This window comes from Amblyomma americanum, chromosome 1 (genome assembly GCF_052857255.1).
Source record: "Amblyomma americanum isolate KBUSLIRL-KWMA chromosome 1, ASM5285725v1, whole genome shotgun sequence".
NCBI lineage: Eukaryota > Metazoa > Arthropoda > Arachnida > Ixodida > Ixodidae > Amblyomma > Amblyomma americanum.
The window spans coordinates 190,045,987-190,073,425 of record NC_135497.1 but is presented as its reverse complement, the minus strand read 5'-3'; the positions used below and the strand labels follow the sequence as shown (position 1 = coordinate 190,073,425).

The window sequence follows — 27,439 nt, the reverse complement described above, 5'->3', positions numbered from 1 at the left end:
TCTGCACTAGCCAAACTGGCCCTGAAAACAAAACCAAAGAAAAAAACACACGCAACCAAAAGTGTCCGTGCTTGTGTCATGAGCACCGCAATCGCACGGACAAGGAACACGACCATTGGTAATGCGAACTCGTTGCTCCCTTGCTAAGATCAAAGAGTCCCTCGTTTGAGAATGCTTAAGGCTTATTCGCATTAGTTGTAGTGTCTGTATTTCACAATAATTAATATTAAGCAAGTTACTCAGACAACGTATCTATAGGGCGTACGCTTGAAAACGTATATATTTTTTTTCGCCTCGAGTAGCATTACACCACGAGACACAACCGGCCTGCAGGGAAGCAGCCAAAACTGCGTTCAACTGTGCCTGCTAAAGAAGCCACGTGCTCAGATTATTGAGCATTTTTCTTAATTGCTCCATTTTTTCCTCGTTCCTTTCTCGTCCTTTTTATTTTATTTAGCGATACACGCAAGACTGCGTACGGCTGTAGCGCACAGCAATCCGTGTTTTCCTGCCGTCTGTATCAGTGAAGAACGCCGCGAGTGGCAGCTGGTGTTCTCGGCATCGCGTTCCATAAACAGAGCTCTCTTTTCTGATTTCATTCCTTTGGAAAGCCTGTAGCCTTGCTGCTCGCGCTTCCTCGCAGCTAGGCCCCCGATCTGGCACGCTTGCGCCCATCGTACATGCGTACTGTCGCCAGTCCCAGCTAGCGCATTGGACGCCGACGCCCGTGCGTTATCGTCAGCCGACGCTCCATTTCCGCGTGCCCCGCCGGTTTCAACAAGTGCTCGTCGCGTACGTTTAAAAACAAGCGCCCAAGATAGCTCCGGCGCGTCTCTCGTATGTGAGCACGTGGGCCTGGAGCAATCGTTCGACCTCGGATAACATAAAGCCGAGTCCACGTTGCGTGCGGCAAGTAGAGAGTGGTCTTCATCCGAGCCGCTCGCTCTTGCCGGTCCGGGGTTGTTGTTTTCTTCGGCTTGAGCGAAGTTAAAACGAGGAGGGAAGCAGTTTAACGGCAGCACCTCGACTGGCATGGAGACCTTCTTCTCAGGCAAGCGAGCAGTGGTCACGGGCGCCGCGCAAGGTGGGTGACGTCTATACGACGACTTTTATTATTTTTTTTTTTTGGGGGGGGGGGGGGGAGCGTTTTCGTTTTTCACTCTGTCTTTTTGGTCTGGCTTCTGCGGCAGCTGCGATCCGGTCCAAGAATACCGTGCTGCACTCGGTGGAAGGGGAAGAAAAGTCCCCGCTATTCCTTCTCTTTCTTTTCCTCTTCAAGTGAATTGAAAAGAGGAAGGAACCATAGGCGCGGCGTTTGGCATAAGTTATGGGTCGTGAATATTACGCGGAAGTAAACAGAAGAGGAAGCAAGAACACACGCATCCCTCCTGATCTTGCAGATTTATGCGGAGGATCGGTGCAGGCTGCATTTAAAGATAACTTATTCATAGCGTACCAACACTACGAATTTCGCTTAACTATGGCCGGGCGGCTGTATTCCTCCGACGCGTTGAGAGAAGCGGGTATACGGCTGAAAAACCGTGGGTTATGAGCATGAAGCAATAGAGTATCTTTCACGTTCTGAGTGTGGTGAGGGCTTTACCTTTGCTGTCTCATTTCTCCTTTTGCCCGCATACCGCTGCACATAACGTCCTTCGGTACAAGGTTTAGCTGTTTTTTTACCACTGCTCTTCCTTGCTCAGACTTCCCGAAGTTCTTTGACGTTGTTGATACCTGTTTCAATGGCACTTCTTATAGTCCTGCCTGTCCTTGCATTTTCCCCCCGGTCTTACGTCTGCAGAACCTTGGTGCCAAATAATAGCAGATTCTCACGTGTTTACGGCAAATAACCGTTATGACTGGCTGTAGCGTGAAAGCCTACCTGAGTTCTACGCGTCCATTGTAAGATGTTACTACACACATATTGTTTCGTTTGTTTATGGGGGTTTAACGTCCCATAGCGACTGAGGATATGAGGGACGCCGTAGTGAAGGGCTCCGAATAACTTCGACCACATTGGGTTCTTTAACGTGCACTGACATCGCACAGTACACGGGCCTCTAGAATTTCGCCCCCAATCGAAATGCAACCGCCGCGACCGGGATCGAACACGCGTCTTTGGGGTCAGCAGCCGAACACTAAGCCACCGCAGTGGCCTCGTCATGTATATGAAGGAAGCCAACAGAGGGATCTGCCAGAGAATGTATTATTTTTTTTGCATTTATTATGCGGTGTTTGTCAATGGGAAATTAGTAATATAATAATTTTTTACCTGAAGAATCATTGATTAGAAAGTACAAGAAAAGAAACCGCATGCCAAAGGAGGGATCCGAACCCACAACCTCAGCAATTTCGCGTAGGGTGCTCCACTAACTGAGCCGCGGCGACTGTCCAACCTTATACTTTCGACTGTATTGATGTTGCTTTTACCCTGACCTTGAGAGTGTTCGTCAGAGGTGACGTGCATAGTCACTTCTGGCATCACAAATAATAAAGACTACAACGCACCCATCACCTCGTGAATCGGTGCGCTAAGCCCCTTTTGGAAACCGCGCACGCCGGACTTCGCAAGCGAGCCTGAATTTATCGGCCGAATCATCATCCTCTCGGCAGCGAGTTTAGTTTTAAAATTTTACTGTAAACATGACACCCTCTCACTTTCAACTGCGGAATTCTCCCGTCACCTTCCTCCGCATTTTGTCACGTCATTTTCTCGCGCCTACCGTTGGTCTACCGTTCCGTTGTCACAAGCGAACAAGCCGGGGCCAGACGTGCGAATCGGAATGGTTTGAGGTCGAAAATGTCGCAGAAAATTCAGAGATGAAAGCAAATAGGCGCTTCTGTGAGGTATCTGTCGAGAGGGCTTAACCTGAATGTTGCAGTACCATTTAAAACGTACCTCATAGGTGTGGCGAGGAACACCTCATCACCACTGTCCCAACGAGTCGTCCCAAATATATGCGGTGATAGAAGATTTCAACGGCAGTAAAGCCGAACAATGTTATAGCGACTGCGAATGAAGGCCCGTTTCCTGTGATTAGCGACATTGTAGTAGTAGTAGCAGCAGCAGTCGGCGTAACCGGAGCGTGGTAACCACGAGGAAGGAGGGCGAGGAGGGTTACCGTGGAAGGGCACGGCGAGAGTGGAAGATGGGCAACCAGAGGGTGGTAACCACGGGAATCGCTCGGAAGGTGGTTACCGCGGGAGAAGGAGGGTGTAGTGACAGCGGAGGAGAAGGAGGAGGTTAACTGTGGAGGGAGGATGGCATGGAGAGAGCGAATAAATGAGAAAACGGAGGGCGGATGCCACGGTAACCACTCAGAAGGTAACCATAGTGGGAGGAGGAGAGTGAATCAAGAGCGAAGAAGGAGGAGGTTAACCGTGGAGGGAGATGGTTCAACGCGGAAGGAGGAGGATATGGGGAGAGTACAGAAATGAGCAACCAGAGGGTGTCTCCCATTAGAATAACCCGGAGGGTGGTTACCATCGGAGGAGGAGGTGTGTGGTGAGAGCGAAAGAACGCGTAACGGGAAGGTTGTTACTACGGAAATGTTGCTACCGCGAAAGCGTTGAGGCTCGAGTATCTTTACGCGGTTTGTTGGAGCCGAGAGTGTTCAGTTTTTTTCATCTTAGTGTCCTGGCATTTCGATTGTTATTGGCAGAACAGCCAAGATCCCTTTGATCATTGTGTGAATGTAGCTGCGTCGTTAGCAGTGTCTCCTGCACCGCGGCTAGCGGAATGAAGCATTTCGTTGCTGGAACCGCCGTAATTTCCCTTCTGTTGCAACGCTGAGGAGCTCGGACGATATTGTGGCGTTGCGCTGTATGTACTTTGTTTGAACCGCGTCGATGGTGCATTGTATTTGTTGTATATTTTAGTGTTCTTTTGTTAACCCGTAAGAAACGCTGTTGTTTGCTGCTTGAGGTGCGCTACTCGATCGTCGGACGATACCATGGCTCTAGAATCGCCCCCCCCCCTCCCACTTCCCTCAGTGCAAAACTAAATAGAGTGGTCTATAGCCATACATATATGCATGTCGCTCTCAAATTCTTGATCCCAATACATCGCGAAATGAAAATACTTCAACGCCTATCACTGAACCTCGCTTTACAAAGTGGTAACCGCCCTGGGAGATTTGTTTTTTTTTTGGCACATAGATGGTGACAGCGTCTAAGTCATACTTACTTCTTTTTCGATAAACTTGGCTGATCGGAGTGTTATGCTCATGCTGAAAGGAATGTTTTCATCGCTCTAAGATGTTAAGCTATCCTGTAACAATATATTCGGATCAATTTATTATGAAAGATTCATGGATCTCCTAAAACCACGAAATTTCTAAAACTCAAATAGTGATGCCGAAAACCTGTTCTCACCTTATTATTCACGAACAAACTTTATCAAATAAGTAGCTTGTCTCTACACTTGGCAAAATACGTAATTGGCATTCTATAAAAATAAGAATTTCATGGGATGTCGGTGTAGTATTCCCTGGTATGGTTGTCATCCATTGTTCTATTTACGGCCGCAGCAGTGGTTCATTGGTTATCGTGCTCCGCTGCTGACCCGAACGACGCGGGTTCGATCCCGGACTCCGCGGTAACATTTCGATGGAGGCGAAATGCTAGAAACCTGTGTGCTGCTCGATGTCCGTGAACGTTGTGAACTCAGCTGGTCGAAATTATTCGAAGCACTTCACTACGGAGTCCCTCAAAGCCTGAATCGCTTTGGGATGTTGAAATCCCGTAAGCAAAGTCAAACCATTGTTCTATTTAATGTTGTGTTGTGTTTAATGGCACATAGGCAACTAAAGCCATCATGCGCCAAGCACAAGGTATGGCATTGTTCTATTTAACTAATTCTGTAAACTATTAGAGGCCAAGACCTGTATGTATGTCTTATTGTTGTTCATGCCTTCTTTTCCCTGTGACTGTTTTTTACTTTTACCACTTTCAGGTATGGGCGCTCGCATCGCCACTGACTTGGCGAAGTATGGCGCTACTGTCATCGCCGTAGACCTTCTCGCTGCAAAGTTGAGCGAGCTGCAGAAACAGGCACGTTTATCAACTAACCAGTATAAGCGGAGCGCGACTGCGGATAGTAAACCTCAGCACCACAGCGAGCGAGGCAGCACACAGTGTGTAATTATGCATAGTTGAAAACGCGCGACGACGAAGGAATAACCCTGCACAAGAGCTGGAATCACCCTGCACGCTGTTATAACCAGTACTGAATGAATTCCCTCAGAGATCGTTGGCGAGTGCCCACGGCACACTCCGAACAGCACATTGTAACCAGTGAATATGGCGTGACTAAGTTGACGGGCCTAAATGCAATGAAGGCTGAGAATCTCAAGTTGTGTCAACCTTGCGACACCTGGTGTGCCGACCGTTTACGTGCAGGGTCTTCACCAGTATATACGGTTAGCGCACCGTTCCTTCGCGTCTGCACTCAGCGAGATCACCGCGAAATATCGGTGCGCCGAGAAGCTTTGTGTGAGGCAGTTTTCATTATGAGGTAGTTGCGCCGCATACTCGTCCAGGAGTATGCGGCACGTCATTCCTGCGAAGAAGCGTTGTCGTAACAGTGACGGCGATGGCGACCGCGTGGTTCGGAACTCTTTCTTGACGACCCACGTGTCTGCAAAGGCTTTACTTTAAAGGGACACTTAGGAAAACTCCATCAAATCATTCTTTTCAGCAAAAAGTTGATCCCCTGGCTCTTTCCAGCATTGCTGACGTTTGTCCGGCTACGAAAGACACATTTATCTGCAAGAAAACTGGATTATTAAAATCTTCCCGTCAGTCGATTCAAACTCGTGACGTCTACACCGAAAAGGACGGGTTGTCACCGTTGTGAAGTGAAGGGCAGTGTAGCGTAGCCTCTGAGATTGGCGCTCGCATTTTATTTGCAAAATCTGCCGGTGATGGCGACACCTGTATTTTGTTTTTCTGAGGGGGTCTTTTCTAGCTTATAAAAGCTCCGTCTTCAGTGAAAGTGGGCTCTTGGTATGCTATTAGAACGCGGTACGCTATCACTGCGCGCCAACTTCTATGTATCCTCATTTATAAAGTGGAGTGCGCCGCATCGTGCGGGCCTCTTTGCGCGCGAGCTCGCCGCCTTACACGAAGCTCACGTGCTCGTAAAAAAATTCGTCATGCTATTCGGAGGGCGAAAGAAACATCCACGGCCGTAATTATCTGCATCATCTTCAGGATGATGATAGTATAGCGTTTAAAAAATGGTTGGATATTTTACAAGCATACAAAATTCCACTGAAAAGAACAAAATGTTTTTCGAGATTGCTCAAAGCATAGTACCAATAAGTTATCTTGTGCACCGTAAATCCGTTTTTCTTGTTTTTAGTGGGAAAAAAATGGCCTGGCTTAGCTAAGGTTAAGCCTAGGATGCGAAGCATAATAGATTTGTGTAAGGGATTCGGTATCGCCTGCCCGTAAGTCAGGCTAGTCTCTTCGTTGTTTAGCAAAATCCTGGAGGAGCGGGAGTTAGCCTTGGTGGTCGCGGCCGCGCGGCGACCGCGCGAGTTGAGCCCCGTCTCTCCTCAGCTGGCGTGACGTCAGACCACGTGCTCGGCTGCAGCGCCCCTAGCGGGAGTAGCCGGAGTTAGCCTTGGTGGTCGCGGCCGCGCCAGGCTGGGCTATGGTTGAGCTAAGTAGTGTCCCTATTATGCTTCGCATAAAGCAGCCGCAAACCACCGGCACTCAAGCCCAGCAGTATTAAGCGTGCTAACACGGAAACAGCGCCCGTTACGCACTATGAAATCACTGGAACAGTTTTCCACAGACATCAAAAAAAGTCCAGCTCTTTCTGTACGACAACCACTGCATTGCACAAGTGCGCTGCCTGACGAACTATGGTGGGAATAGGCCCGGTTCCCGTTAGGAAAGAGCTATAATAGAGCGTCGATGGCCTTTGTTCCACTGATTGCGAAAATGCCGCCTCAATGTTCAGGGTGCATAGGCTGTGATACTGGCCCCGTGCAGGCTCCCTTGAGCTCATAATAACGGCGCAGACAGACAACCAACACAATGGCCACGCGAGCTTTCGTATGCCAAAGAGCGAGCCGCACTTTGCGCAGGAAAAAAAATACAGCAGAGTTTCAGTAGGTGAAATCGTTTGTTTCCCTTTTTTTTGGCGGGTATTGAGCAGACAAGGGAAGGCAAAAGAGGGGCTCGTTATGACATACATGATGGAAGCCAACAGACAACGAATCCAAGGAGCATAGAGGACGTTTTTTTTTTTTTTAATGTGTGCTGTTGAGCAATGGGAGATTAATATTGTAATTATTTTACCGATTAAAGAAAATTTATTAGAAAGCAGCAGAAGAAACAATCACATGCCGCCGGTGAGACCCGAATCCGCGACCTCCGAATTTCGACCGTGGAATGGCCTTCGTCAGTATTTCCAATGTCAAAACGTCAATAAATCTTTTCAAACGTTGGTCCACGTTTACACTACTACTGACCGCGCCAAGACATTTCGATATATATATATATATATATATATATATATATATATATATATATATATATATATATATATATATATATATATATATATATATATATATATATATATATATATATATATATATATATATATATATATATATATATATATAGGAGACAAGTTAAATGAAATGAGGGGCCCGTTTGACAAATTTATGAAGGGAGCCAACAGTCACCGAAACCAAGGTGCATAGGGGAACGTTAATTTTTTTTTTATGTGTTATGCTTATCATTGGGATAATAATACTTAGATTAATAAATCGCATAAAGAAAATTACTTATAAAGCAGCAGAAAAAACAACCATGCCGCCGGTGGGATCCGAACCCACGACCTCCGAATATCGCGTCCGGTGCTCTTACCAACTGAGCTACGGCGACGGCTGTCCAATCTGCTGCTCTCGTGGGTATTTATGTTTACTGGGTGTAAGCGAGCCTTGAGAGTGTTCACCAGCGCCACCCTCGATAGATTATCTAAGTATTATTATCCCACTGTTAAGCACTATACATAAGAAAAATTAATTAAACTTCCCCTATGCACCTTGGTTTCGGTGACTGTTAGCTCCCTTCATAAGTTTGTAAACGAGCCCCTCATTTCCTTTACCTTGTCTGCTAATACCTTAACGAGGGTCTCGGTTCTGGCAGCCTTGATGCCATGGGTAGTATAAGAGGGCTCTCGCACAGTTTCCGCCCTCGCCGTTAGATGACGTTCTACGTCACACTTGCGGTATTACAGGACGTGCTACGTCCACCGCTATGGACGAGGGTGGCGCTGGTGAACACTCTCAAGGTTCGCTTACACCCAAAAAACATAAATACCCACGAGAGCAGCAGATTGGACAGCCGTCGCCGTAGCTCAGTTGGTAAGAGCACCGGACGCGATATTCGGAGGTCGTGGGTTCGGATCCCACCGGCGGCATGGTTGTTTTTTCTGCTGCTTTATAAGTAATTTCCTTTATGCGATAAATTAATCTAAGTATTGTTATCCCACTTTTAAGCACTATACAAAAGAAAAATTGACCAAACTTCACCTATGCACCTTGGTTTCGGTGACTGTTAGCTCCCTTCATAAGTTTGTAAACGAGCTCCTCATTTCCTTTACCTTGTCTGCTAATTGTGTATATATATATATATATATATATATATATATATATATATATATATATATATATATATATATATATATATATATATATATATATATATATGCAGATTGTTCAGAATTACATTTCCCAATTTAAAAAAATAATCAGTAGCAGTACACGAAAAATGTTTGTACACGTAGGACAGGCAGTTCAATGATTATTGTCTCTCTCTAGCTCCCAAATAAATATAACCAATTAATGAACCCTTTCGTCATCTCAGTTATCGCGCCTGTTTGTACAAGAAACATACCTGAATTTGAATTTATTTAAAACAAGCATGTTTACCTACATGTTTGAGGTGAATGGGAGTAAAAGCCGCTCAAGAGCAGCTTGACAAAGCTTCCATATCCCTTCTATACTGGGCAGTGCAGGACAGAAAACACAGATTGCACTAAAAAGATAACAGATAACAAAAATCAGCCAGAAGCAGTACAGTACAGCAAACACTGTGCAAATACAACAATACAAGACATTATTATATGCTCACTTTAAAATGGTTAACCCTTGCAATCAATATACGGATGCATTAGAAAAAAACTTATTTTATGCTTTTAAAAGAAAAAAAAAGAGCAGGTAATATTTTGTTGCGTAACTTCAAATTTATTTAATGTGTATCGCAAAGCATAGTTAAGTGTTTGAAAGCCATAGTTTGTGCGCAGATGTTGAACATGTCATTGTTCGCGGCATCGTGTTGTGTAATTTGTGGGATTTTCATGTAATTTATCGATGTCTCTAAATAACATATTGTTTTGTTTAACCTGAACTTATAGCATCTAAGAATGCGAAATTCATATTTTTTTCGATTTCCATGGTGTGGTATGTTTAGAAATGGGACCTAACGCGTGACATAAAAGATACATTCACTATGGCTCTCATGGCAGCCTTCTGCAATTTCAGAAGTTTATTTTTACAAGTAGACGTTGTGATTCCCCACACCAAATTACGGTAGTTAGTATAAGACTCGAATAAAGCATGATATATTGCGATCTTTGTTTTAGTTGGTAATGTGTGCAGAAATTTTCTTAGTACTCCTACAACACGAGCTAGCTTAGTGGCTATCAGGTCCACATGATTGTTCCACAACATGAATTCGTTAAAATAAACGCCTAGTGTTTTTACAGCACTCACTATTGCTATTGTGTTACTACCAAGGGTTAAGGTGAGGCTAGTCGCAAGATACACATTTTTAGCTCTGAATATGACGGCTTTAGATTTGCCTGTGTTAATGAGCAACGCATTTCTTTTGAATTCCTAGACTATTCTTTTTAGTAGAGCTCTCACTGCACCCCTGTGTCCCCTATAACCGCTTTCAAATTCTTAATTGAGTACGGGCAATTACGCTCGCAAGGCGGTGGATGCCAGTTGAAAACATCTACCCGCGGTGTAGCGCAGCTGTTGCATAGGGCGTGTCGCCTGGCAACGGCGTGGTATATGAAGTGAAGCTGGTAATCGTTGTTCCTTCACTTTCGGCTAACGAAATCGTAAAAATGCCGTAGCCAACATCTACATCGCACTACAGATAAATTTCGTGCCACTCGTCACTGTGCGTAATTTTCCCGACTGGGTAAGAGATTTAGATATCTCGGAGCACGGGCGCGCTTCGAAAATTCTACCCTGCAGTACGAACGCCTCTAAGCTTGCAACATGAGCATGCACGCCACTGTAGCGACTAAAATTGCGCTAATCCATTTTTGTTAACGTTATTTCCGCTATAGAGCCTACGGACTGCACATTCAACTACATGAGTTGAAATTTTGTGTTCTGCGGACTATCCATATGTGCGGACTATACAGTATCTTTTTTTTTCAGTATCGCCTAATATAGCACGAAATGCCCAACGCGATTCTATCACGAAGTTTTTCCGACACTTACGCTTTGCTTCTGTTGTCATCACTTGGCTGACTATAAATGTACGCGTGCTCACTGACACTAGTTGCTGCCTCAGTTTCGAAAACCATGAACGTGCTCATAGGTGTGCAAGTGGTTGGTGGAATAGTGGAAAACGATTCCTTGTCAAGTTATCGTCAATAGCTTCTCCAAAGCAAGCTTGTGGACGTCTGCGTCCAGTGACGACAGTGACAGCGAAGATACAAAACACAGTGACGGATTTTCTTTCTACTTGCAGACTTTACTTTTGCTCCGACAGCCCGGATCACAGTAATCTGCGCATGCACGTACAATTTTCTGCGCGGATTGTTCCCCTCTCCCGCGCCTGCGTACCTCGTGCGGGGATGAAGTAAAAAAAAATTTCTCAGCCGAAGCTGAGCCCTGCTGACATACACCGGGTGCGGACTATACAGGCAGTTTCACCCAAGACTTTACACAACTTAAAAAATATGCTTTTTTAGTTAGATGAGCGCTTTTTTTCAGTAGCATTGTCAGCGGTGCAGTACCTCAGAATAAAGCTAAGGTGTGCTAACTAGCAGGCTGATTGACTAATAATGAATAGTTAACTTTTTAACTATTACCGTTAGGCTCCTTAATTACTGAAAGGCGTGTAGGGTAACCGCGTTTTCGAAATTCTAAAAAACTGATACAGATATTACTCAGGGTGGGCTACACGCCTCTCAATATTTAAGGAGTCTAGCAGTAATAGTTAAAAAGTTAACTATTTAATATTAGTTAACCAGCCTGCTAGTTAGCATGTCTTAGCTGTGTTCTGATGTACAGCGCCGCTGACAATGCTGTTCCGAAAAAAAAGCGCTCTTCTGACTCAAAAAGCCTATTTTTAAAAATTGTGTGAATTCTTAGGTTAAACACCTTGTATACCGGAAATTAAGGTAATTAAAATATTGGGGGCGACAATTCATTTAACACTTTGTGCTCAGCTGGTCGCATAAATTACACGCAAAAACTACTTTCGCATTCACCTCATGCCTTCTTTAAAAAAAAACTGTTAAAGCTTAACTGCTCAATCGATACGGAGAGTATAGCTTCGTGAGAAAAATAAGACTAGTAGTACTCCGTTGCTCCGGTGCGGACTTCACACCTCGGTAGATGCATCTGCACCCTGTCCATCTTCGCTGGATGAATGCAAGGTGTTGCAAAGCTCTCTACCGTCCTGAGTTCGTTGACTTCTTGCTCCGATTACGTAAAAGCGTCCTCGCTCGAAGTAATCGGGCACATCGCAACAGCCGCGATCCTCGCGCTTCTGGTCGTACACGTCGTTAATTCTCGTCGTGCGCGTTCGGTGGATTATTGTACGATAACGTACCGCTTTCGATGCTCACCGCGACACGGCTCATGCACTTTGTCGCAGCGCTGGCAAGTTAGCGCATTCTCATCATTGCACTCAGGTGCCCAACATCATCCCGGTGGCCGTGGACCTGTCCGATTGGGACGCCACACAGCGGGCCCTGGCTGACGTGGGAGACGTCGACTTTCTCGTGAACAACGCTGGCATTACTAAGCTGGACTCATTCGGGGACATCGACCAGGCGACCATCGACAAGTAAGTCATTTCGCGCTGCAGACCGAACCGCGCACGAAGGATGGCCCCTTAGAGAGTTGAACTGAGGAAGAGTGGAGACTTGGGCTAGTTGGTCTGTTATGAAGAGACAAAACGGCGCAATGAACACGGACGACTGAAGAAAGACAAACACACGCGCTGACTATGCTACCAACTGAAAACGGTTTTATTTGCGAGCACAATAAATACCGTCGAGAAGCAACACAAAGATTAAAGACACCATATGGTCTTTCCGTTTTCAGTTGGGAGTAGTCAGCGCGTGCATTTGTCTTTCTTCAGTGTGCGTGTTCTTTGCGCAGCTGTGCCTGTTCCCTAGAGAGTCACCATTCGTTTATCTACAGACTGCCAACATTTGCGATCTAGTTTCCTTCAACACCCTCTACGCACTTATGTGAGCTCATTTTTTTAGTAATCGACCGAAAGGGAGATGCAGTCCTCATGCGGCGATCAATCTAGCTGTAGTTTCGTGCCCAGTTTGCTCCGTTCTTGCACAGCCATAGGCATCCCCACAGTTGAGCCACCGTCGTCTCAGCCAAAAGTAACCAGGCAACAAGATTTGCTTCTCGGCCGTATAGTGGAGCCCTTACGGCAACCTCAAAGACCAAAGGTCTCGAAAGGTGAGGACGAGGGTTCTCCTCACCTTACACAGAATTAGAGCTCAATTAGGGGTTATGATAACTGCTCCACTACAAGGCTAAGAAAAAAAAACCCTTTCCTCGTTACTTTTGGAAATACCGAACGAGATAGGCAGTGCACAACAACATTACTGCGCAGAAAAATAGTCACTATTAACCGAAACCATAACGGAATAATTATATATAATTGGTTTTTGGTGGAAAGGAAATGGCGCAGTATCTGTCTCATATATCGTTGGACACCTGAACCGCGCCTTAAGGGAAGGAATAAAGGAGGGAGTGAAAGAAGAGAGGAACAAGTAGGTCCGTAGTGGAGGGCTCCGGAATAATTTCGACCACCTGGGGATCTTTAACGTGCACTGACATCGCACAGCACACGGGCGCCTTAGCGTTTTTCCTCCATAAAAACGCAGCCGCCGCGGTCGGGTTCGAACCCGGGAACTCCGGATCAGTAGTCGAGCGCCCTAGCCACTGAGCCACCGCGGCGGGGCATAACGGAAACACAAGAAGCACAGTTTGAATCCCGTGGCGGCGAGCGTTTTCAGTGCACGTATAGCCCTTCCCTCACAAAGTGGACGACTTCGACCTCAAAAACCGTTGCAAAGCACGGCCTTCAACGCGTGGTTCCAAGGTGCAAATGTTTGGAATCCGTAGGTGGGCAGCACGTTAAACAGCTGTCAACTTTTTAATCTCTCTCACAGGTTACTCCGACAGCACAACTCTATGTGCCGCCGCGTTTCTTTGCGTTTCTTTTGTGGAATACTTATTTGATGCCTTAACAAAGTTGTCTGCTTTGCTAGTTGGTATAGCATACTGAATTTTCAAAGCGCAGGCAAAGACAAAGGACAAGAGAACAGGATGGGGCACGCGCTACTCGCCATTGCATCCGTCATCGAAAATATAACCCATCAAAAGGAAACACTATTAGCCGTAACGTTCCTACAGTGCACGATTCCTCGCTACGTTTAATCGTTCTCCGAAAAAACAGAAGAGCAGTTTGGCTCGGGTGTGAGTCTCTTCACTTTCCCCCCCAACCGCTCACAACCCTTCTCCAAAGCGCGATGCTCTCAGACAGCAGAGCTGTGCGTGGAAAGTATTAAGGCTGACAACCGCCAGGGCCACCCACCTATCTCTCTCTCTCTCTTTTTCTCTCAGTAGAATGCTCAAAGTAGCTTAAAGTGTCATGTGTGCCTTGTTCCTGCGGCCAGATCAAATGGCAGCCAAGATAAGCACGGCGTTCTCTAGTAGGCCAATAGCGCTACCAGATTATGGGCTCTGTTCAGCAAGGCGGAAATTTGGGCGAGTTGGTAAGTGTTCATTTTCGCTCTCAGCGCAACACGAACGAGACACAAGACGTTATCCGAGACGTTATACGAGAGGGAATTGAGCTATCTGACCTCCCACGTGCCTTCCAGATAACTTTTGTTGATTGATAAGTAGTTCGCTGTTTGTATTTATCCGCTTTTCGTTCTTCAATAAAAAACAACTTGATAGTCAGCGCCTGTTTGTGCTAGTCCTTCGTCTTGTGTCCCGTTCGTGTTGCGCTGAGAGCGAAAATGGGCTCTGTAATTTGCGTGGCGAGTGCATGTTAACTGCGATTCTTGCACTCACATTGGGCAATTTTATATTACGGGCGTTTAGCTTGAGCGACTGTTTCCGATTGCACGCATCTAGTAAAGGTAACAATAGGACTTTGTATGGCTACAGCACAGGGTATACGAAACGCCAATAATGCAAGCAATTTAGATGCTCGACGGAGCAGACATGAAAGAAATTAAGAGACCTATGTTGACAACACAAAAAAAATTGAACAATAGTTGAGGGGGAGCCTCAGTTCGCTAGCCAACGTTTCGACAAGAGTCGTTTTCGTCTATGCAAAGTTGTTTTTTGCTGTTTTAAATAATCACTTTTTAAGACCAATTCATTTTTTCACCGAAAAAGGTGGCGCGCTGAACTCCAGCGCCTTGCTTTTTTTTTTCTTCCTGGTTAGTCATGACTCTGGTACCACGCTTAATTTCGCGCAAAACACCACTCGGTGTAAAAACAGAAGAAAACTGCGCGAAAACAATTCTCGCGCACAGAAAATATTAACCCGCTTTTGATTCTGCTTAACGTCTGAGGGTCCCTAGTCACATATGTTGCAAATACGCTTACAATGAAAGATCCAGAAGCAGGAAACTTCAAAATAAATGTGCATAAATCCATTAAAAAAAATCAAGTATGGCGGACATCCCGAAACTTCGTTCGTACAACGTAATGCCTGCTGTTGAAATTTCGAACGTGTAGTGGCACTCATGTTTGACATGACTGCCTTTCTATATTGCAGGATCTTTGCCGTGAACTTCAAGGCTGCACTGAACGTTTCTCAGGTGCGTTGTATTTATGCGTCTGGCGTATTTTCCTGGTACCATGACCGTTCTGGCATCGCTGTTTCTCTGTGTGTCATTAAATGAGGTTGAAAAAAAAAAGCTTAAAAGCACGCGCTCAGTTACCAGAACTGTCGTCACCGCCACAAACTGCCACATCTTTAACTTTTTCATAAGTTTTGCCATCACTGATCGCTTCAGGACGATTTCTTTTAAAAACCCGCCACCAATTTTCCACGCCTTGATCATCCTTGTAAAGTTAAGCGCCACATGCCGCACATCCCTTTTCGCAAAGTCATTCATTCTACGTATGATCATCGACTGGAACCATCATCAAGTATCGCTACCGAATCTGACACAACTAAATTTCAAGAGCTGATCCGAGGTTTGAATGACGTGTAACTTAACCCACAGTCCTAATAGTACCACCCTTTCTTTCTTACGTCCTTTTTTTTTTCCGATATGAAGATGAGCCTTCTGATGATTTATTATGCACCCTAAAATTTTATTGCCATGCATTTCTTAGTTTTAGCCATTTACCTGCAATTATCATTGTATCTTCTTGTCATAATGCTCGCGTTGTAACCTGAATTTTTTTGCAACATTCTAAAGAAAGGTAAACCGACGCAAAACACGGGACGAAAAGAGAAAATGACGTTTTCTTCAACGTGTGTCGTTCTCTTCCTTCGTCCCGCATTTTGCACTGGCTTACCTTTCTTTAGAATGTTGTACCAACTTGCCCCAGCTTCTGCCCTGACGCAAAATTAAGTAGAATACTGTGCGTTTATTTTTGTCTATTTATTCTTGTTATTGTTCGCTGTTTTTCACTGCTATGTTGTGACTATTATTTTTAGTGCCCCATCCCCCTCTTATTTAGTACCCTCGAAAAAGGGCATTTAAGGGTATTTTTGAATAAATAAATGAGTTTCGGGATTTCGGAGGGCTCTTAACTCGAATAAATGAATATTGGGAAGCTTTAAAAGTTCTACAATGAATTCGACGCATATACTTATCCTGTCTGCGACGGAAAGAACTGCTACGGCAACGAATTATGTAAATCGGTTTGTGTTGGTGATATGCTTCTTCTTCACTTAGCGTATCATCAAAAATACCTTTTTTGTTTTTTCTGCTTTTTTACGGCAATGCTGGTTCATGTTCATTCATATCACGTGTCAGGAGTGATGTCGGTTCGCACTCGACATTTGAGCTATTAATTGGTTCAAAAAAAAAAGTTTAGGTGACTTAAGCAGACTATACTAGAGCAACATATCACACTGTCATCTCCGATTATATGCCCTGGGAACGGTTGCACGCTAAACTGTAACCAATACAGCGCGTACTTCAAACATTCACCACGACATCACTCGCTCTCAGGATTTTTGTAAGCATACTCAATATCTTGAGAGGGCGAGCGCAAATTTAGGCACACGGTAATTATGCCATTTTTGTAAAGCCGGTTCACTGGCAAAGAGAATATTATACCATCTGAACTCCAATGGTTCCAAGCAGTACTCTATACTTGGAATTGCAGCTTTGAATTTATTGCGAATTCAGAGCGATAGTTCCGCCGTTCACGGCACATCTACTTCGATCGTCATGCGTTTAGACACATGGCAGGCTTCTAATTATTATATTCTCGAATGCTTGCAAAAAGGCGGTTGCACATGCAAAAAAAATATTTATGCATGAAATTTTAACGTAGCGTAACCGAATACCTTTACCATTACCACTACCATCGGAGGCGCGTGTACTGCGTCCATAGGTGGTCAGCAGAACGTTGGCTTACGATTGCCACTCGAGCTGACGTTAGAGAGCACCCAAGGAACAGCTCATGCGCGTTGCGCACGTGCTTAGCTAGCCAACGACGGTAGCAGCAAAAATAGCTGTATACTGTGAAGGTATACATTAAAACGTGTTTTTGAAAACGAACCGCACATGTATGTTAACTTCCAGCAACCAACACCTCTTTTTATGTGCGTGAGTTTTATCTGTCGCGTTCGCTTTATGTTTATGCAAGATGGTAGATTCCAGTGGTTTCAAGTGTAACGTTAGCCCGCACATTCCATTCTAGCGCTTTTTTTAAGGCATTCAACATTCTAGAAAAGAGAAATGTCTTTACCTTCCCGTCTCTAACGTTTGTAGCAGTGCTGTGTTGGGCTATAACGTATCCTGACGTGACTCAAAAGTGCAAAGCCTTCTTCGGTTTTCGAGCGGCGACAATGCCGACAGATTCTGCGTTCTATTCGCAGATATGCGTGCAGTCCATGAAGTCGCGCGGCGTGCCGGGAGCCGTGGTGAATGTCTCCAGCCAGTCGGGCCTGGTGGCGCTGCCGGAGCACGCCGTGTACTGCGGCAGTAAGGCTGCCCTCGACATGCTCACCAGGGTCATGGCGCTCGAGCTGGGCCCCTACAACGTGCGTCCCTCTCGTTGCATTGCTCGAGCAGGCGGCCAGCCTCCCGTGGCTTGATTGGTTGGTTCAGGAGTAAAACGCACAGGCGTAGGCCTGACCTTCCGGAAAAGTTCAGTCCTTCGGGGATTCTCAGCTGGAGGACGCTGAAGAACCCCGTGTAGTCCTACTTTATTCCGGAACCGTCCGCTATACTAGGTGTTTCAGGGAAGCTGGCCACTACTATTTAAAAATAGGGTTTTTGAGGTAAGGATAATCTTTTCCAGTAATATGCGTTGTGGGGCTAATTGGTCCATTCTGAGAGTTCTTTTTTTGCGCACACAAAGACGACATAAAAAGGGCCAGGAAGACAGGGCAGGGCGCAACTTGCAACTGATCTAATCATAAAAAACAAATGACTTATATACCTAAAAAGGGAAGGGATGGCCAGATAGATTGGCACGTGCAGGGCAAAAAAACGGATAAGGCACAAAGGAAGGGCACAGGTGACTCGGCTCTTACCTAACATATCTAGAAAGGCAAAATCTTTTGTCATACAATGTCACAGACGGCGCACTAACACATTCACTGCCACACTTCCTAATATGGTAGGCTTTAACCAGTTCCCGCGCAAGCTTGTGAGTGCTCCTGTACAAGATGCTAGTGCAGTGGAGCCTTGCATCGCACATTTGCTTTTTTTTTGCTTTCTGTTTTATGTCATTTTCTTTTCCACATTCATTAATGTGTACCGGTAGGAGTGAACCGGTACCGTTCCACACGGACAAATTGCGTTCCCTTAGGCGCTCACTGACACATCGGCCTGATTTCCCAATGTACGCCTCTCCACATTTGAACGGAATTTTATACGTTACCCCTTTTTCACATTTCACTGACTGATTCACTTTCTGAGTTGTTGCTACTACCGTGTGAAATCAGACGACACAGTGAAGAGAGTTTCCTTGGGGCCGAAAGAACCACGGGTACCTTGAACTTGTTAGCCACGCGCTTGAGGTTATGTGCCACTTTATTCCGATAGGGGATTACTACACGTTTACTCTCTTTTGAGGAACTGCGACTATAGAATCGCTCCTTTTCATTTGTCGTTTAATCTTCAGGAAAGCTTCGGCAAAAGAAAGTGAAACCTGTATCGGCATAAAGTTGCACATAACCTCAAGCGCGTGGCTCACAAGTTCAAGGTGCCCGTGGTTTTTCGGCCCCAAGGAAACTCTCTTCACTGTGTAGTCTGGTTTCACACGATGGTATCAACAACTCAGACTGCACAATTAAGCATGCGAACCAATTTGTGAAGTGTTAAAAAGGGGTAATGTATAAAATTCTGTTGAAATGTGGGAAGGAGTACATTGGGCAATCGGGCCGATGTGTCAGTGAGCGCATATAAGGGAACGCAATTTGTCCGTGCGGAACGGTGCCAGTTCAGTCCTGCCGGCACCTATTAATGAATGTGGAAAAGAAAATGACGTAAAACAGAAAGCAAAAAAAGTAAATGTGCGATGCAAGGCTCCACGGCACTAGCAACTCGTGCAGGAGCACTCACAAGCTTCCGCGGAAACTGGTTGAGGCCTACGATATTGGAGGTGTGGTAATGCATGTGTTAGTACGCCATCTGTGACATTGTATGACAAAAGATTTTGCCTTTCTAGATATGTTAGGTAAGAGCCGAGTCACCTGTGCCCTTCCTTTGTGCCTTTTCCGTTTGTTTTTTTTTGCCCAGCATGCGACAATCTATCTGATCATCCCTTCCCCTTTTTGGTTACATAAGTCATCTGCTGTTTTCTAAATAAAATAGTTGCAAGTTTGCGCCCCGTCCTGTCGTCCCCGTCCTTATTGTGCCGTCTTTGTGTACGCAAAAAAAAAAACTCTGTAAAGAGCTTTTTGCGGCATAGCAATACCATGTGTTGGTGGACGTCAAAAACAGGCGTATCATATTACCTAGTAAAGTGATTTACTAAATTTTAATAGTTAACTTTCTAACTTTTACCGATAGCCATCTTATTGCAATTAGAGATTTGTAGCTGGCCGTTAGTAATAACCATATCAGCTTTTAGAGTTTGGAAAATGCGATTACCCTCGCCGCTGTGGCACGACTAATTTGGGCCATTTCTGAAACCTAGCTTTGTTGGGAAGAGGAGCATGTGATAGTACACATTCAAAACAAAATTACATCACTTCGGCTGATAACATTTGTGTACGTGACTGTGTTCGAAGACGTAATGCCAGACTTAGTTCTGAGAAATGTTATTTGCTGCTTTCGCTAGCTAACATTAAAACGCATCTAAGTTGCGGTGTAAACAGTTGTTAATTCGTCTTAAACAAGGAGAAGAGCTGCGAATTCAATAAGTGCACAATTTTCTGCACACCGTTTCAGAGGGTTAAATATTTCCTGCCATTTCACATATTCTCTTTCTTAGATGCTGTGAGTATAAGTCATTCGCCACTTATGATATCAGATGTGCGCGGACTTCCATGGCTAGGGCAGTTCTGACATTTTCGAGGATGCTGCAACTAAGTTATGTCTCTAAAAATGACTTGTGATGTATGCACATGCGCACACGGGCGGCGCCCGGCTACCGACCGGGCTATGCGACCTCGGCGAGGCATGAATCTTTTCTCAGGTAATGTTGTGCAAAGCTGTGCGTTTTTCGTCGCTGCAGATCCGGGTTAACTCGGTGAACCCGACCGTGACCAACACCGCCATGGGCGCGGCCGTCTGGGAGCAAGAGCCGGGTAAAGCGGTAGCCATGAAGGCCAAGATTCCCCTGGGACGCTTCGCAGGTGGGTACAGCCACTCTTGGCCTCTTTCCCGCCACTGCACCACTATTCATTCAGGCCGCCGCCGACTGCTGATGCAGGAAGGGGGGGGGGGGGGGAGGCAGCTTGGATGTGCTGATACAGATTATTGTGGTGTAGCTGACACTTAACCACTTGGGTGTGCAGTCTTAACTTTTTCTTTTTTCTTTTTGACATAGTGTGCTCATCAGTCGTAGCTAATGATGTACAGTCGAGCCCACTTGTAACGGGGTCGCAGTTATAACAAACGCAAAAAGGGCGGTGCTACCGTCAAAATATACATTACCGCACTGGGACTGCGCCTCATACAACGGGCAACGGCCGAACGGAGATGAAAAAGCGCCTCCGGACGTCCGTGACAGCCTGCCCCGAAAAGTACGTGAGGACCCCCCCCCCCCCCAAAAAAAAAAAGCACCCGCCGCGGTGGCTTAGTGGTTAGCGTGCTCGGCTACTGATCCGGAGTTCCCGGGTTCGAACCCGACCGCGGCGGCTGCGTTTTTATGGAGGAAAAACGCTAAGGCGACCGTATGCTGTGCGAGGTCACTGCACGTTTAAGATCCCCAGGTGGTCGAAACTATTCCGGAGCCCTCCACTACGGCACCCATTTCTTCCTTTCTTCTATCACTCCCTCCTTTATCATTTTCCTTGCGGCGTGGTTCAGGTGTCCGCCGATGTGAGACAGATACTGCGACATTTCCTTTCGCCAAAAACCAACGTTCCCATTTTTTTCCAAGAAATCAATAAAGAAAGGCGAGACATTGCCGACACAACGGCAGTTTTTCCTAATGCTGCTATCGAGAATGTATGCCTTGGAAGGCGACACCTGCACTGGTGAAAGACACGGCGAGCTTTTTAACGTCCTACGGTGCACGAGGAGGAACGGCACCGACCGGCGGCGGCCCTTTGTCCTCGCCAAGTATGGAGGGCTGCGGTGCTTTCGGGGGTACGTTTTCATGCGCTACAGGCCGAACACAATGGCCTACATAACGCGTGACTGATTGTTTTCATGCGACGAGCGTGCAACCAGGCATAAGTTCCGATGGCCTACGATTTGCTCGCCGAGTGCCTTGTTGAGCTCGACCATGACAAAACGAAAAGAATGCGAGCTCCAACTCGTGCTTGATAGCATTGCAACACACCACGTGCTGCCTTCTCTAGCAACGAAGGTAGGCGAAAAAGTCCAATGAGAAAGTTGTAGAACGGCCCGCGAAATGTCCAATTGAACAGTGTCTAACTGTCCATCTTTTACGTATCGGCTTTTTTTCGCTCACTGCAGATGCCCGCGAAATACACACACACACAAAAAAAAACACGTAACGTGCCCGCTTGCGCACCGCGATTGCAGTGCTCTCAAACGTTCCGCCGAACAAACAAGCAGCTAATTTAGCCGGGTGTGCTGCTGCTTAAAAGGTGACAGGGCTGCGACGCACGCCCTGACTGTGCGATTACGGGAGCGCAAGCGATAAGGACTGTGTATGCTTGTCGCTATCATCAAGCGCCGCGAAGGAAGCATACCGCTTGCCTATATCGCACAGCCAGCTGCTGCGTCGCAGTCCTGTCACCTTTTTAAGCAGCAGCACTCCGGCCTAATGATCTGTTCGTTCCTACACGGAACGTTTGAGAGCACTGCAATCGCGGTGCGCAAGCGGGCATGTCACGTGCTTTTTTTTTTGTATTTCGCGGGCATCTGCAGTCAGCTAAAAAAAGCCGGTACGTAATAGATGGAAAGTTAGAAACTGCTGAGTTGGACGCTTCGCGGACCGTTCTACAACTTTCTCATTGGACTTTCGTCAATCTTCGTTGCTTTCGAAGTTAGTTAATAAAGCTTAACTAATTATGCAATTAAGCACAACACAAAAATAGTGTGAGTTGCTCCATACAACGGCCAGCAATATGCATTTGGTCCCGTCGTCTTGGATTCCCGCGGCATATTTTAAATGTCTGGCTAAAGTTAGCTGGGACACCTGTATACCGACCGGGTGCTTCAGTGAACACGTTCGAAAATAGGGTGGTTGAAGAAGAAAAAGAGCCCTTTTCAGGTACAAACTGTCAGCCGTAGCGGACGTCAGTTATTTTTAAAATTACAAAATTAGCCTGCTATTAACTAAAATATGTAAATTACTTTTATGCTTAGTACAGTATGATGGTTAGGGGGCCAATAGCGAGTTCGTGCCACAGACAAGACGATGCCATATCAGTTTTTGAAATTAAAAGATGTTCCCTAAAGCCTTTCAGTGCGAGGGAATCGTTTTTTTCTTGCCGCACAAACCCGAAACTGAGTGCATGAATTGCACAGGAAGTTAATTCCGTGCAAAAGTATACGTCCGCAGGAGATGGTTTGCAGTGTCCACGACGCCCAATTAGAGATCGCTGTGCTATTGCTCCTCAGGGCGCACTTTATTTTGATTCGTCGCTGGATGCAGGAAAAGGGGCAGTTATGGCCAAGTACGGTGCTGTCATTTTTTAGAGAAACGAGACAAAAAAGATTATACGAGTTCACGGGGATTTAACGTCCCAGAGCGACTCAGGCTGTGAGAACCGCCGTAGAGAAGGGCTGCGGAAATTTCTACCACCTGGGGTTCTTTAACGCGCACTGACATCGCACAGTACACGGGCCTCTAGAATTTCGCCTCCAACGAAATGCGACCGCCGCGGCCGGGATCGAACCCGCGTCTTTCGGGTCAGCAGCCGAGCGCCATAACCACTGAGCCACCGCGGCGGTGACTTCACGCTTACAATTCCATCACGACATGACATTTGCGAATTTTTGAAAGCGTTATCCTTGCGCCTGGAGACATGATGAGGCTATTTCAGATGTCTGCTTTTTAATACCGGTTCATTAAATATTGGACATGAAAGTTTATGCCTTAATTTCTTGATTTAACTGTCCAAGTTCCCCATTTCTTCATCAGAGCAAGGCTTCCTGTCCTAGTGATACGCTGCTAAGAAGGGGGTTACTATAAAACTGTGCGAATAACCGTGAATTTTAATACCAGTGGAACTATGTTTTTCTTGTTGGATCAGTGCGCACTGGAAATATTGGTGACTCGGTGTAGTCTGTTCTCCTCACGAGCAGTGATGTCATTCGGAGCGCAAGCACAAACGACGTCTTTATTCGGAAGGAATGCAAGGGAAGATTGTTTCTGGAAGTATTGACATGTCATGAAATGTTCTTTACTCAGTGGCTTGCGGAGTGAAAAAAGTAAGATCTCTAGCACGTGCGCTCTGCCTGAGCGCAAGCACCATGACTGCTGGGCTTCGGCATCGCTGCTCCTGTGCTTCTTCAGTATCTCCAGTGTGTTATTCAAAGTGGAAAGCATTATAGAAACGAATAATTACAGCATCGTTCCGTAATTTTCACAGTTCTGTGTTTGCCGGATGCTTGCAATTGCTATAGGCAAGCGTGATGACACCGAAGACACCAAGCACCGTCTTCAGCATAAAGGAATTGACCACTGAAGCTGACATCTAAACATAGATCCACTCGTTCCCAAATTTTTGTTTCCCATCTGAAAATAGAAAACGAGAAAGAGCTCCCGCTCAATCTTTCGCACCGACCTTACATGGCGGGCGGCATATCTGTTACAGCTTGCTGTTCTATCGCATACTGTGCTGATGGGTAGAGGCTGACGTCAAAGACTAGCAGTTCAAGCATATGAATGACGTGATGCAGTGAAATATACGACGAAATCGCCTCTGTTTCACCACTATTGGCAGTGTTTCCAAAGACGTCGCTGTGAGGAGGGAAAATGATAGCAGTAACGAGGGAAACATGCTCAATTATACCTCCATAATAACCTAGGGTTGGGGTTCGTGTGAAGCCGAGCGCCATAATCACTGAGCCACTGCGGCAGCGGGCATAACAACTTGGTCTGAACATGCTACTACGTGTAATGCGTGGAAGTAATAAGCAGCGCTCTCTTGTGAGTTATGAAGTGGAGACGAAGAAAAGGGAAACGTTTGTGGGCAGCAGAGAGTGGTGAGGCTAGGAAGGTTGACAGGATACGGGGGCTGAAGGCAATGAATCATTATTATGAAACATGGTACCAGCGCAAGAGACAAGGGCGAAGGAAGAAGACAACACGAACGCCGGACTCTCAACTGGAATTTATTGCACACTTGCGGGACTTTTATATACAGAGAAGCGCCGCTATCGCCACGAACCGTTCAAAGCTATCAACACACGCCGGTCCACAAATGACGAATGCATCTAAACTAAACAAAGACAAATCAACCAACTGCGTACAAGAGCACATCGCAGACTTTTTTCTCCTTTTCTCTTTTTTACTTTTTTATCTGCATGAAGCTACAGTCACATTTGCCTGAAAATAATCAATTTCGTTTTTTTTTCCCAGCGCGACAGATGGGGCACTGACACACTTATCTTTTTCATTCAAGATACATAGGGCTTCGAAAATTTCCCGGCTTCGCTGTGTGCCGAACTTGCGCAGAACACGTGTATCCTTCAGAAACGCTTTGCATGCCGGCTTGTGCAAGCAACGACGGATGTGGGCAGCTAAATGGCGTTGCTGACAAAAACGTCCAGGATGTTGCCCACCCCAATACCTCTATCCTGAGCCTGAGAAGCGTTCATTACCACGAGGAAGTCGTCAACGTGCCTAAAAACTTTCTGCGCGCTGGCGTTGTAAAGGAACGCCTCAATGCGCTTGTCAAAAGTAGATAAAAATATGTCACTTAAAAGAGGTGCCAGGCAAGAGCCTATGCACACTCCTTCTTTTTGAATGAATTGGCAATTGTTGAAAGTAACGATGGTGGATGAAAGGTAAAACCGCAAAAGCTCTAAAAAATTGTCAGTAGATATCCCCGTCAGGATAGAGGCTCAGGATAGAGGTATTGGGGGGGGGGGGGGGGGGGGGGGCGACATCCTGGACGTTTTTTTCAGCAACGCCTCTGGCATGAGGTTTACGCACGAACTACCGCAGGATGGTAGCATCCAATACCGTCATGTGTGCCTTATTTTCTATGAAACGCACGCGTGCTGGAAGTACAAACCACGGTCGAAAAAACAAATTCTTAACTATCATTCGGCTCATTCCAAGCTCGTAAAAAGAGTTATTGCAAAAAAATTGCATCCGCTCTGCTCTGGACAAGTCTTGCGAACATCAAGTTCGTGACAGCGTTGGTGCCCAGTAAAGGCGTCTGGAGAAGGCTGATTTCCCGAAAGAAATTGTAGTCTCTGTAGTGTAAAGGCTGACTCATGGGGTAAAGTCTCGTGGGCAGCGCAGGCTAGAAGAAAAATCACGCCCCCAAAAGCAGCCTGCACACTAAACAATTTCTCGCCCTTTAGGGTGTAAATCAGCTGTCCCCAGACGAACACCCTTTTCCAATTGTTCGGCGCTAAAAAAGGGTGCTAATGAAGGTGCTAATGAAGGGTGCACTTCGTGATACTTTAGAGGACGTAATGGTTGCACCCTCATTAAAGGGTACTATTTTTCACAACATCTCTACGAATGCATGTTGGAAGGGTGCTCCACATTGATTCACCCATGAAGCAAAAGCCTTGGATCGATGCGCGCCATCGAAACTTTCATGCTTTGCAGCCTTCCTGAAGGGTGCTGATCTTTGCACCCTTTTTAGCACCCAAAAGGGTGTTCGTCTGGGAACAGCTGATTTGCACCCTTAAGGGTGAGAATTTGTTTAGTGTGTGTCGTGGAGCCATACAGGCATCAGTTCTCTCATCGCATCAAAAAGGTCGGCGACAAGTGCGGAGCACGTGTGGTGTTTTCGGTCCCGGAAAAACTGGGGCAGATGTGCCGCCGTGTAAATGACGACAAGAGGAGGCCAGCCTGCAGAATAAAGCACACCCAAAGCACTTGTTAAATTGGAGGTTGGCGTGGTGTATAGAATTCCCCTCTCCTGCGGGAAAAGTTACATCGGCCAAACTGGGCGCTGTCTTAACGAGCGCTTGCTAGAGCATCGCCGGAATATCGATTCGGTAAGCGGCGGGGGCCATTTCGCTGCCCACATTCGTCGTTGCTTGCACAAGCCGGCATGCAAAGCGTTTTTGAAGGATACACGTGTTGTGCGCAGGTTCGGCACACAGCAAAGCCGGGAAATTTTCGAAGCCCTATGTATCTTTAATGAAAAAGATAAGTGTTCCAGTGCCCCATCTGTGGCGCTCGGAAAAACGGAAATAGATTATTTACAGGCAAATGTGATTGTAGGTTAAGGCAGGTAAAAAAGAAAAAAAAGAGAAAAAAGTGTGCGATGTGCTCTTGTACGCAGTTGGTTTATTTGTCTTTGTTTAGTTTAGATGCATTCGTCATTTGTGAACCGGCGTGTGTTGATAGCTTTGAACGGTTGGTGGCGATAGCGGCGCTTCTCTGTACATAAAAGTCCCGCTAGTGCGCAATAAATTTCAGTTGAGAGTCCGGCGTTCGTGTTGTCTTCTTCCTTCGTCCTTGTCTCTTGCGCTGGTACCATGTTCCATAATAATGCAAACAACTAGCACTGCTGTCTACCCTTAGCGGCAATGTATCGTGGCGTGGTAGTTTTCAAGCCCATACGAATGCGCATTTGCATGAAAACTGTCATATAGTGATTGATGCATACCGTGGGAGAGCGAACCGAATACATAACTCGTTGGCGTGCAGTCTTGCATTCACCGATGTTGGTTCTGGAAGTGTTTCGCAAGCTGTGCCATATTCAATTTTAAAAGTTCATTCGTGTAAAGAAGGTTAACATAGATACGTTCTTCTTCTATTTACAGAGACACGAGAAATATCAGATGTGGTGCTCTTTCTACTCAGCGACATGGCATCTATGGTAACGGGAGTCATTCTGCAATCGACGGTGGTTACACAGCTGTCTGAGATGTGTTTTGTACTGGGCGCGCACAGTGTTCTGTTCTTTTGGAATAAAAATTATTCAGAAAAATGAATGTCCTTCGTACGCTGGCATCAGTGCAAGTCCGCAGCCGTATACGGCGTTGCTGCGCTGCCGCTGCTACAGCACTATACAGCTGCCTGTCGTACTATCCGTAAGCCACATTTGCCGTACGCTTGTATACTTATTACCGGGTGGCTTCAACTCCACGCAAGAATTCTGCGAGGGGCGGAGCTTCGCCTTGCCACGTGGCCTGGCC

At 46.1% G+C, this 27,439-nt stretch overlaps 1 pseudogene across 1 annotated transcript; it reads left to right on the top strand.

Annotated features, from left to right (window-relative positions):
- Positions 1-861: 861 nt before the first annotated feature.
- LOC144114403 (L-xylulose reductase-like) lies at positions 862-27,235 on the top strand (annotated as a pseudogene). Its single transcript, XR_013311031.1, has 7 exons — positions 862-1,084; positions 4,955-5,052; positions 11,966-12,120; positions 15,100-15,142; positions 17,389-17,553; positions 20,199-20,319; positions 27,065-27,235. The product of XR_013311031.1 is annotated as an L-xylulose reductase-like (transcript).
- Positions 27,236-27,439: the final 204 nt, after the last annotated feature.